The following is an 11,131-nucleotide window of genomic DNA, read 5'->3' as shown; positions in this document are numbered from 1 at the left end:
GACAGATGCGAAATGGTTGGGTATTCCGCAATTGGTGCAGGTTTTCCCTAGGGCGGGACAGTCTTTAGCCGCATGCGGCTCGTGGCCACAGTATCCGCATCTTGACCTGGGGGTGTCTCCTTTTGGCCCTCTGTACATACCCCCCCAGGGATTAGTCCTTACGGCATTGGCTCACTCTGTCTTGATGGAGACTGGCTTTGCATGGGGCTTGGTCAGGGCTTGGTCCATTTCGTTCGCCCTAACTGCGGACAACTCGTGTGATCTGGCCAGTAGCAGTATGTCTTCCAGTGTGATTCTTGGTTTGCGCAGTATGAGGCCTCTCAGGGTCTTGTCGTGGCACCCCTGGATTAGCTGTCTCCTGATTTCTTTCGGCTGGTCTTCGTCTGTGCATGTGCTGGCCAGCTCCCGAAGCTGTGCGTAGAACGAGTCCATGGATTCTCCTTCCCTCTGGCGGGCTTGTCCGAGTTTTAAAACCTCAAAATCAGGGTTTAGTTGCGGGTCAAAATGGCCGTTTAGCGCCGTCACTGCCGCGTTGTAGTCGTTCGCAGCCCCTGTGTTGGGCAGGTGCTTGAAGAGTTTGAATATTTCATCGCCGGCGTAGTGTAGTAGCAGGGACCTCTTTACCTCCTCGTCTGTTTCCCTGGTTGCGACGAAGTAGTTGTTGAGGCGTTCTATCCATGTCCTCCACCGGGGGAGGCTGATGCGGGATCTTCCAGTTCACTGAAAGGGGGTAGGACCCCTGATGCTGCATGCTGGAAGGGGACGCGGGAAGGTGCAACTGCGTTGATGTTGTCCACCATGGCGCCTGGCAGTGAGTGTTCTGGAACGTTCTGGATGGATCAGAGAACAAAATGGCGTCGGGTGCTGCACGTGGTGCTGTGTCGCAGTGTTCTCCCGTTCCCATGGCACTCCAGTACGTGACTCCCGACTGTCTCCTCACTTGGCTTGCAGGCTGTCTTGGTACACCATCTGTGTAGTCCCTTTCTCTTTCTGTCTTTTTCTTTTTTTGGAGTGGCCAATGCTTGATGTCTTTTCAGTTTTCCTTTTATCTTCTCCTTGCAGTCCCCGATGCTTGATGGGCAGCAGGAGCGGCAGGGCAGCTCACATCGGCCGAGGCATGCAGTGCTGGTGAGGCCCCTCAACAGCTCAGGCCAAAGATCAGAGGCAGTGCAGACAGGCAAGGTGTGAATCTCACGGACAGCCCGACTTGGGCTCTGCAATTTGCCAGTAGCCGGTAATCCTCCTGGCAGCAGGGGGCAGCGGGGGCGCGTTAATGCAAACACATCCGCCGTAGATGCAGGGGGCGGCGCGCGTGAGCACCGCGGACACGCTGCAGCTCTGGTTACACGCAGTGCACCCCTGCGGTGCCGCGTACGGGAGACAGATGTTCTCCTGCGCAGGGTGAGGTGCGAGTGAGGGTTGGGCCCCCTCCGCTCATCGCCAGTGTTGTGTGCCGGTCCCGGGGTGCAGACAGGCCCATGCTGGGGCTATTGGGCTAGCGCGGGGGTGGAAGCGCGCTAGCAGGCACACAATGACCACACCGGTGGTATAGTCGGAAATGACATGCCCCGAGCGGCCGCCTTCCATTTATTAACTCCCCGCAGGCCACGCCTGGTCGGCGGATGTGGTGGATGGCAGGACGGCGACCACTAGACCGCCAACTCATTATATCCTCAGGCGAGATCTGAAGTCTAAAGAATATGTGTGCTTGCTGTTGTTAAGTCATTGATTAGCATGCAGTAATTAGCCAGCATGTGTAGAAGGTATTTTCTTTTAATTAATGTACAGAAATGTGTATCAGAAATTATGAGTTCCAATATTTCGCAGGGTTTTGAGCTCGCACTCTCCATTATAGTGTACCGCTATATCTCAGTCCAATAATGTCCTGTGTATCTCAGCTAAGTAGGGCAGATCTCTTATATCTATATATGTATGGTCTAAATTCTTTCATTTCCATAGTGTTGAACACACAATATGTGTAAGTTCCCATCACCCCCTGGCTTGTTTTTTCTTATTATGGCAGACATCACATATCTATGTTGGTGGTTTAGAACATCTCATCTCATAGTGTGAACGGAACACACAATATTTGTAAGCTCCCATCATCTCTGACTTTTCTTGTACTACCAATTTATCACTATATACCCAGTAGACCCATATAAATAAAAACACCTTTCAAGAAATCTTACTCGACATCCACGTGCAGTTGCGTAGTGTCAGGGTCGAGGAGCGTCAAATATACGCTAGTAAATGCACTGTGAAGTAGAATGCATGTGTCAAAGAATAGTATCTAAAGTCCAGAAACAGTGGTTAAGCCTCTTGATAGTCCGAAACCCACCTTTCATGCACAGATATTTCCGCGTCTCACAACGGCTCCCAGTATGGCCACTGTTTGAGTTATGAACCGGAAGACATCATCATATACATCCGGTTCGAACCAGCACTGGGGGAAGAAACATGAAAGGGGAGGAGTGAAAGAGCAGCAATAACAGACAGCGGAAGGGTAAACAAAACAAGAGAGGTGCAGGGAAGGAGAGAATACCAGGTCAGGGTAAGAGGAGGGGGAGAAAATAAGTAATACCCCAATCACGTCAGGAGCAGCAGGTGGATATTGATTACGTTTGAATCAATCTGTGCTTGGTCTGTGCTCTAAAGAAAGGAACGGAAGTGACACTTGGCATGCGCTGGCCAATTTTGAGACGGCAAAGAAGAGTAAGACTGAAGCCAATAAATGGTAAGGAATGGGCGGGCTCCAAGTCCTTTATTCTAAACAGTGTCTCACATGCAAGAGAAAATGCTGCGCATGAGCTATGGCGGGCTCGATATAAAAAATTTCATGTTTCTAAATTGAGGCAGCTTTAAACTTGTAAGGAAAAGATTTGTGCTTTACAATGTGTCGTGTGCCGGTACCGGGGTGCACACAGGCCCACGCTGGGGCTACTGGGCTAGCGCGGGGGTGGAAGAGCGCTAGCAGGCACACAATGACCACACCGGTGGCATAGTCAGAAGTGACGTGCCACGAGCGGCCGCCTTCCATTTATTAACTCCCCGCAGGCCACGCCTGGCCTGCGTATGTGGTGGATGGCAGGACGGCGACCATTAGACCGCCAACTAATTAACTAATAACATTAGCCATGCTTCGCACAGCAAGATCCAAGTACCACAAGCACATCTTCCTTGAGAAAGCGACGCACTTCAAAACCCTCCTTGATTCCGCCAAAAATAGACCCAAAAAACTATTCGATCTCATCAAGACTCCGAGCTGCTCTACCCCAACCTCCAAGGTGGAGGATTCTTCAAAGAGAGCAGCGGATTTCGCTATTTTCTTCGATGGAAAAGTGAAATCACTTGTGGATCAGGCTGCTCATCCTACACCTCCAGAGGAGCGCAAATCCTTAGCCATTTGGCAGAGCTTTGACCCCATATCTGAAGATGCCCTTCTCAAGTGCATACGCGAAACAAAGCCCTCCAACCATTCTCTTGACCCTATCCCCAGTGCCATTGCCTTTGACTTCTATACCCATTCCCTTTCCTATTGGACCACTCTGATCAACCTCTCCCTCTGGCAAGGCTCCCTTCCTGTCTCCTTCAAAACTGGGCAGGTCACCCCTCTGCTTAAAAAGCCCACTGCTGATGTGAATGACCTCAACAACTTCCGCCCCATCACTAACCTTCCCTTTCTTGCGAAGATCACAGAAAGATGTGTAGCAAAACAACTCTCTCGTCATATCAAGAACAATGATCTTCTTGACAATTGTCAGTCCGGCTTCATCCAAAACTGCGGCACTGAAACAGCCCTACTGCAAGTGGTTGATGATGCGCTGAGGATACTCGACTCAGGGGGGTCCTGTCTGCTAATTCTCCTTGACCTTTCCGCAGCCTTCGACACTGTTAATCACAACACCCTCCTCAATATTCTTCAACAGAGAATGGGCATGGAGGGCACTGTGCTTAAATGGTTTGCATCCTTCCACTCTGACAGATCTCAAATGAACAAAATAGCGAACAGTCTTTCTTCTCCTGTGGCGGTGGGTCAAGGTGTTCCCCAAGGCTCAATACTTGCACCCACATTGTTCAATCTCTACTTAGAACCACTGGGAAACCTCCTAAGCAAATCTGGGATTCACTATCATCTCTATGCAGACGACACTCAACTCTACCTCAAGGTTGCCTCCACTCATGATCTCTCCATCCTAAGATCTACTCTTGACTCCATTCAAAACTGGATGTCAACTCATCAATTGATTCTGAATCCCTCCAAAACTGAATTCCTCCTCTTCTCCTCCTCACTCTCTCCTCCCCCGGTTCAATCATGGATGGATTAGATGAATCTACTAAACAATAAACCCATCATTGTCGACAGTGCAAAATCCCTTGGTGTCATTCTAGACAAAAAACTCAATCTAACTCCCCACATCAATTCTATTGCAAAATCTGCTCGCTACCAACTGCGCCTTCTTTGGGGAATCCGTCGCTTCTTCCCGGAGCAGGACCTTATAACCCTGGTGCAATCGCTGGTCCTCTCCAGACAAGACTACTGCAATTCTCTTCTTACTGGCCTCCCCAAATCTCACCTGTCCCCACTTAAGTCTGTCTTCCATTCAGCAGCTCGTTTCATTTATGGGGCCAAAAGAAGCGATCACATCACACCGATGTTATCCACCCTCCGCTGGCTTCCCTTCGAGGCTAGAGCTATCTACAAGACCGCTTGTATCACCCACAAAGCCTTGCACTCCTCCTCTCCCCGCTACCTGGCGAATAAACTGAAACTCTCTGGAGGTTCTAGACCTTCACGCAATGCGGAGAATCTACTGCTTGAACCTCCCACTTTCAAGAAGGAAAGAACAATGGCCCAATCCTTTTCAGGCAACGCAGTGAGAATCTGGAACTCCTTTCCGCCTCAGCTCCGGGCCACCGCCTCCTCCCAGGCCTTCAAAAGGGACCTCAAAGTTCTCCTCCTCCAGAGACACCTCCAAAAGTAATTCACGTCCTCTTGCTATTTGTGAGGAAGACTTCCCACTACTGATAATTTCTACTTCCATGACCATGGAAGTGCCTTCCCAGTGTATTCCTGTGGTTGAAGTGTCTGCCTTTTTGCAGTATTTTCCATGTACTGGTGTTCGGTGCCCTTTTGTAACATGCACACACCACTCTGCCCTTGTAACACACGGTTGCTACCTCTCACATGTTTTTACCTTTGATACTTGCACAAGTGCCACCTTGCCTACGTAACGCTTGTTCTTGTGCCTGAGTGTCTAGCACTTATTGCAGTACTATACCTCAAATTATACTCTGTTTTCTCTTATAACTGCACACTTGTCACTTTTTCCTCTTGTGCACTTTTGACTACCTCATGTATTTTTGGTTGCTCACAATTTTTACTACCTCAAATATTTTGTTTGCTCACAATTGTCACTATTACCTTTACTACCTCATGTATTTTTGGTTGCTCACAATTTTTACTACCTCATGTATTTTGTTTGCTCACAATTGTCACTATTACCTTATGTAAGTAACATAAGTTTTTGCAATCTGTTCTTTTGTAATGTTTCTCATTATGTTTCATTTCTGTTCCTAATGTGAAGCGCTCTGACGCCTTCGGGTAAAGTCCGCGCTATATAAAAATGCATAAATAAATAAATAAAATAATAAAAACTATTACACAATGTATGAAAGACTGAATGGACTTTAGCTTGCTGTAGGCAATGCTTGTTTTAATATTGGGGAAAGTAACAGTATAAAAACAGGCTCAGCAGACCAAACAAGGCCCACAAACAGCCAAACAACGGCCCACAGACTTACTTGTTATACTAGACCGACGGACACTGCCTGACTGCCCTATAGGCTTGTACAACCCTGCCCACATACACTTAGGTGTGCACCCACCACCGATGAGCAACATGCATTGCAAGTGTAGAATTAAAAATTTGCAAACATTCGTGACAAGAATTTTCAATTCTATTAAGGACTAGGAGGCGAGGATTATGCTTATACTCAATTTCTTTACTGAAATACAGCAGCCAATCACAGAACAGTAAAGAAACAAAAAACTACATTACCCATAACCCAGGGTAACCATAGAGTACACCAACAGTATATAAACAGTCTTAGAGGTAACCACTTCCTCTTTCTTTGTCCAAAATCCATTAGGAAGAACAACTTGAACATCATAAATCCAGGAAGGATATCATCCAGAAGAACCAAAGTCTGAACGAGGAGGCGAAGGAACTTCCCAAAGCCACAGGAATAACAGCAGGCCAACGAGGAGAAGAAACTCGCAGCACATCTCCCACAAGGATGGAGCCGGAGGAGCATCACTTGGGATCAGAGCCTGAAAAAAGACACAAAGCCGTAATACACATTCCGTGTAAGCATGAGCAAATAAAGGGTGGGTAGAGAAAAAACAAAGTAATCATCACAGTACAGTAGGAATAAGATCCATGAATCATTGCACAGTAACACTATACGATATAGCAAATGCATATACAATGGGTGGGATAATCCTCGCCTCCTAGTCCTTAATAGAATTGAAAATTCTTGTCACGAATGTTTGCAAATTTTTAATTCTATGTCAGGACAGGAGGCTCCGATTATGCTTGTTTAAAGCTCCTCCACCACAACAGAAGCAACAGTAGCAACAGGTTTGAAGTAAAAGGTCTTAAATACAGAATCTGATGACCAGTCAGCAGCTTTCATAATATCGCATAAAGTGACACCCAAAGAAAAAGCCTTAGAGGCCATGGCCCCCCGAGCCGAATGAGCACCAAACACAGAAACATCAATGCCCGCTTCACCCATGAGCCACCTTACCCACCGGGCCAACGTGGCCGGAGTAACCGGGCGAAAGGGTTTCTGCAAAGCAATCAACAATTGACCTTGCAAATCAGAGCGATGAAGAGAAGTACTCACCTCATAATCTTTAAGGCATTGGACCACACAAAGGTTAGGTCGAGCAGGAAAAGAAGGGTAAGAAATGACCTCTGTATTAGTCTTAGTGCGCTTGGAAAGGCGAAAGGAAACACCTTCGGGCGTAAAGCTACGTCCCGCAAGATCCAAAGCGCGGACATCAGAAATTCGTTTGCAGGAAAGCAAACACAACAACATAGTAAGCTTGGCCGAGAGTTGTTTACGAGACAATAAAGAATTAACCGGCCAAGCTTCCAGAAAACGTAAGACAACCGAAACATCCCATAAAGAAACATATTTAGGACGAGGGGGAGTAGCCATACGAATCCCCTTAAGAATTTTAGCCACAAGAGGATGTTCACCAACAGGCTTCCCATCCACAGGAAGATGGCCCGCCGAAATAGCGGAACGGAAATTGTTGACAGTGCGGTAGGCCAAACCAGAAGAAGAAGACAGAGAAGCCAAAAAATTGACTATCAAAGAGACATCAGCCGATGTGGGATCAACTTGCCGTTGAGAACACCAATCACTCCAACGTTTCCAGGAGCTTCTGTAACGTTTGTGAGTATTAGGGGCCCAGGCGTTGCTGAGAAATCTGGAAGCGTCTGCAGAAAGGCCTGACACCGCCCAACGTTCCCCGAAATTCGCCATGCCAGGAGAAGGAGGGAGCCGGACTGAACCAGGGGATGCGGATTCTGCAGTGGATCCAGCAGGAGATTCCTCATCCGAGGAAGAAGAAACGGAAAGTCGCACGCCATTTCCAGGAGAACTGGGAACCATGGCTGGGCCCTCCACAGAGGGGCAATCAGAATCAATTCCGCCCGAAATCGTGACACATACGCCAGAACTCTGGGGATCATCATGAATGGGGGAAACGCATAACAAAGGGACGACGTCCACGGCTGGAGGAAAGCATCGGTGGCCAGAGCCTCCGGATCCGGTCTCCAACTGTAAAACCGGGGAAGTTGGGTGTTGAGACGTGACGCGAAGAGGTCGAGTAGACACGGGCCCCAACTGCGAAGAAGTTGGCGAAACACACGAGGATGGAGTCTCCAGTCGCTGAAGTCCTTCAGGTATCTGGAGTTCCAGTCCGCCACAAGATTCCGAGAACCGGGAAGGTACTCCGCAATAACTGTGATCCTGTGCTGAAGGCAATAGTGCCAAAACTCCTTGGCGATCTCTGCCAACAACCTCGATCGAGTCCCCCCCAGCTTGTTGATGTAACGTACTGCTGAGACATTGTCCATCCGGAGAAGGATACAGCAGTGGGATCGAAGGGGCGATAGGCATTTGATCGCAAACGACCCTGCCAGCAACTCCAAACAATTTATGTGGAGTGAAAGTTCCTGCGGAGACCACCGTCCCCCCGTCGAGATCGGACCGCAACGAGCTCCCCAGCCCCAACGACTGGCATCCGATTCGATCACCAGCTCCGGAGAGGAGCCGAAAAGAGCTCGGCCGTTCCAGGCCTCCATATGGTCCAACCACCATTGCATTTCCGACTTGGCCTCCTCCGAGAGAGGAATCAGGTCGGAATAACGCAGGCCCCGTTGAAGATGTTGAATCTTCAAACGCTGAAGGGCACGATAATGCAGCGGAGCTGGAAATATCGCTTGTAGGGAAGACGCTAAGAGACCGACAACTCGTGCTAACAACCTCAATGATACAGTCGGACTCGAGATAACGGAATTCAATTCCCGTTTGATGTATCGAATCTTCTGTTGGGGAAGCAGAAGCTGACAAGTGAGGGAGTTGACTTTGAACCCCAGGAAATCGATCACTTGAGTAGGTCGTAGCACGGACTTGGGAACATTTATTAGAAAACCGAGGGACTGAAGCAGGTCTATGGTCCAGTCCAGATGAGTCATCAGTTTGACAGGACAATCCGCCAGAAGGAGGATGTCGTCCAAATATATGATCAGGCGAACACCGCGGCTGCGGAGAGATTCCACCACAGGACGTAACAGTTTCGTGAAGCACCAAGGTGCTGACGAAAGGCCGAAGGGTAGAACCTGAAACTGATACCAAGTCCCCAGCCACTGAAACTGCAGAAAGCGGCGATGGGGACGGAAGATCGGAACGGAGAGATAAGCATCTTTGAGGTCCAGACGAACCATCCAATCCCGTTCCCGCAGGAGATCCCGCAAAAGATGGATGCCCTCCATCTTGAAGTGTCGATAAACTACTCCCGCATTGAAGTCCTTCAGATTGAGGACCAACCTCGATCCCCCTCCCTTCTTCTCCACCAGGAAGATCGAACTGGCAAACCCCTGAGGATGGCGCACTGTCGGCACAATGGCCCCTTTCAACACCAGGGACTTGAGTTCCTCTGTGATGAACTCTTGACTTTGCTTTGAGAAGTGAAGGGGAAATGGAGGACGAGACTGATGGAAGGGATGATAGAATTCTATTTTGAATCCCTGAACCGTCTCCAGCACCCAAGCATCTCCGGAGATTGCGCGCCAATTGGCTAGAAAATGGCGGATCCTGCCCCCCAGAACAACACTGCATGCAGGAAGAAGTCTCACCTGAAGTGGCGGAATCCTGATATCCACCGGAGTGACCGCCTGATCGTCCCTTGTTGTACTGACCACGTCCTTTCCTGGAAGGGTAGAAGTTAGATCGCTGGGCATAGCCTGAATGTTGCTGGCCTCCCCTGTGGGACTGAGAACCACGTTGAGTGGATTGGTATTGACCCCGGCCGGACGAACGTCCCCTGTTTCGTCCGGCCCTGTTGAAAACCGGACGCATGGCCCGTTTCAAGGATGCCTGTGCTTTGTCAATACTGCTGAAAGTACTTACAAAATGCGTGAGTTCTTTTAAGAAAGGCTGGCCGAAAAGAAGACCCTGGGCTGCAGCCCCTGCCTCAGAAGAAGAAAGTTCAGACAACTTCGGGTCTAACTTAAGTAGAATGGAACGCCGCCGTTCACTAGAAAGTGCACAGTTGGCGTTGCCCAACAGGCATATGGCACGCTGCGCCCATTCAATGAGTTCATCAGGATCCACAGTTGAGGAAGCCTCCTTGGCGCGGAAACCTAGATCCAGCATTTTTGTGAGAGGGCCTAAGAGGTCCAAGACCTTGTCCTGGCAAGCCCGCCAGGAACGATCCAAACCCTTCTTGGGGTCTTTGGAAAATTTTTTCATATACGACAACATGGTAGGGTCGACCTCAGGCGTATCCGCCAGGTTATCTGCTAAATCAGGCCGTGGACACTCGGAACGAAGACGCGCACGCACGTCTTTATCAAATGGATGGCGGATATGTTCCTGAACATACTCCGCCACAGCAGGAGAGGGGAGCCAAGCAGAGGAATTAGGGTGCATAATATCCTCAGGTTCGAAAGTCAAGACAGAAGGCCTGGAAGGTGCGTCAACAAAATGTTCCTTACATTTACGCTTTTTAGGCGGAGGAGGCAGAACCTCCGAGGAGGACGAGGAAGCGTCATGGTCGTCACTCTCAACATGCACAGGAATATGTTTCAATTTGGAGGAGGACAATGACCGTGCCAGTTTGCGAAAGTCAGAAGAATGAGGATTCCCAGGAGAAGAGGACTTCTTGGAAGGCACCCAACCTTGTTTTTGCGCATACTGCGTCAAATGGCGCTTCAGGGGCGTAATGGCGCGAACTAGCGCCTTGTTCATGGAATGTTGGACCCCTTTGTCCAGTGCCTCAACAAGATCCTGTTCAAAAAATTCGGACCCTTCATCCTCAAAGTCACCTTCCTCCTCATAATAATAGGACCCACTCATGGTACACAGGAAACGTGAAAATATAGCCCACCAGGTGACTAGAAATCCGGTATGTCAGTGACACAGTCAGAGGGAGTGCAAAAACCTCAAAGCCAGCAAGTTCAAGCAGAAAAAACTGCGTGGAAAACAATTTTAGAGCGTGGAGGGAGGCTTGCTGACAAGAAAAAATGAGACCGACACTCTTGGCAAAGCCTATGCAATTATTCAACCGGAATTTTTTAGTCAAACTCCGGTGTCAAGAGGGGCCAGCTGAAAGGCGGTGGGCGGTTCGTCTCAGAGACGCTTCAGGAGCCGGCGCTGCAATGTCAACAAAGCAGCGTGTGGAAAGGCAGCGCGACAAAGGTCGCGCATGCGCAATGACACCGGCTTGCCAGACAGCACCGGAACTGCTCGCGCTAGCGGCGCGCGAGGCAGTTCCACCCCAAACTCCCTCCACCAAAAAACGGGAACACGGGCAACAAGCGCCCGACCCAGG

The sequence above is a fragment of the Lissotriton helveticus genome, chromosome 2_1 (assembly GCF_964261635.1).
Source record: "Lissotriton helveticus chromosome 2_1, aLisHel1.1, whole genome shotgun sequence".
Taxonomy (NCBI): Eukaryota; Metazoa; Chordata; class Amphibia; order Caudata; family Salamandridae; genus Lissotriton; species Lissotriton helveticus.
Note: the sequence above shows the minus strand (reverse complement) of the source record.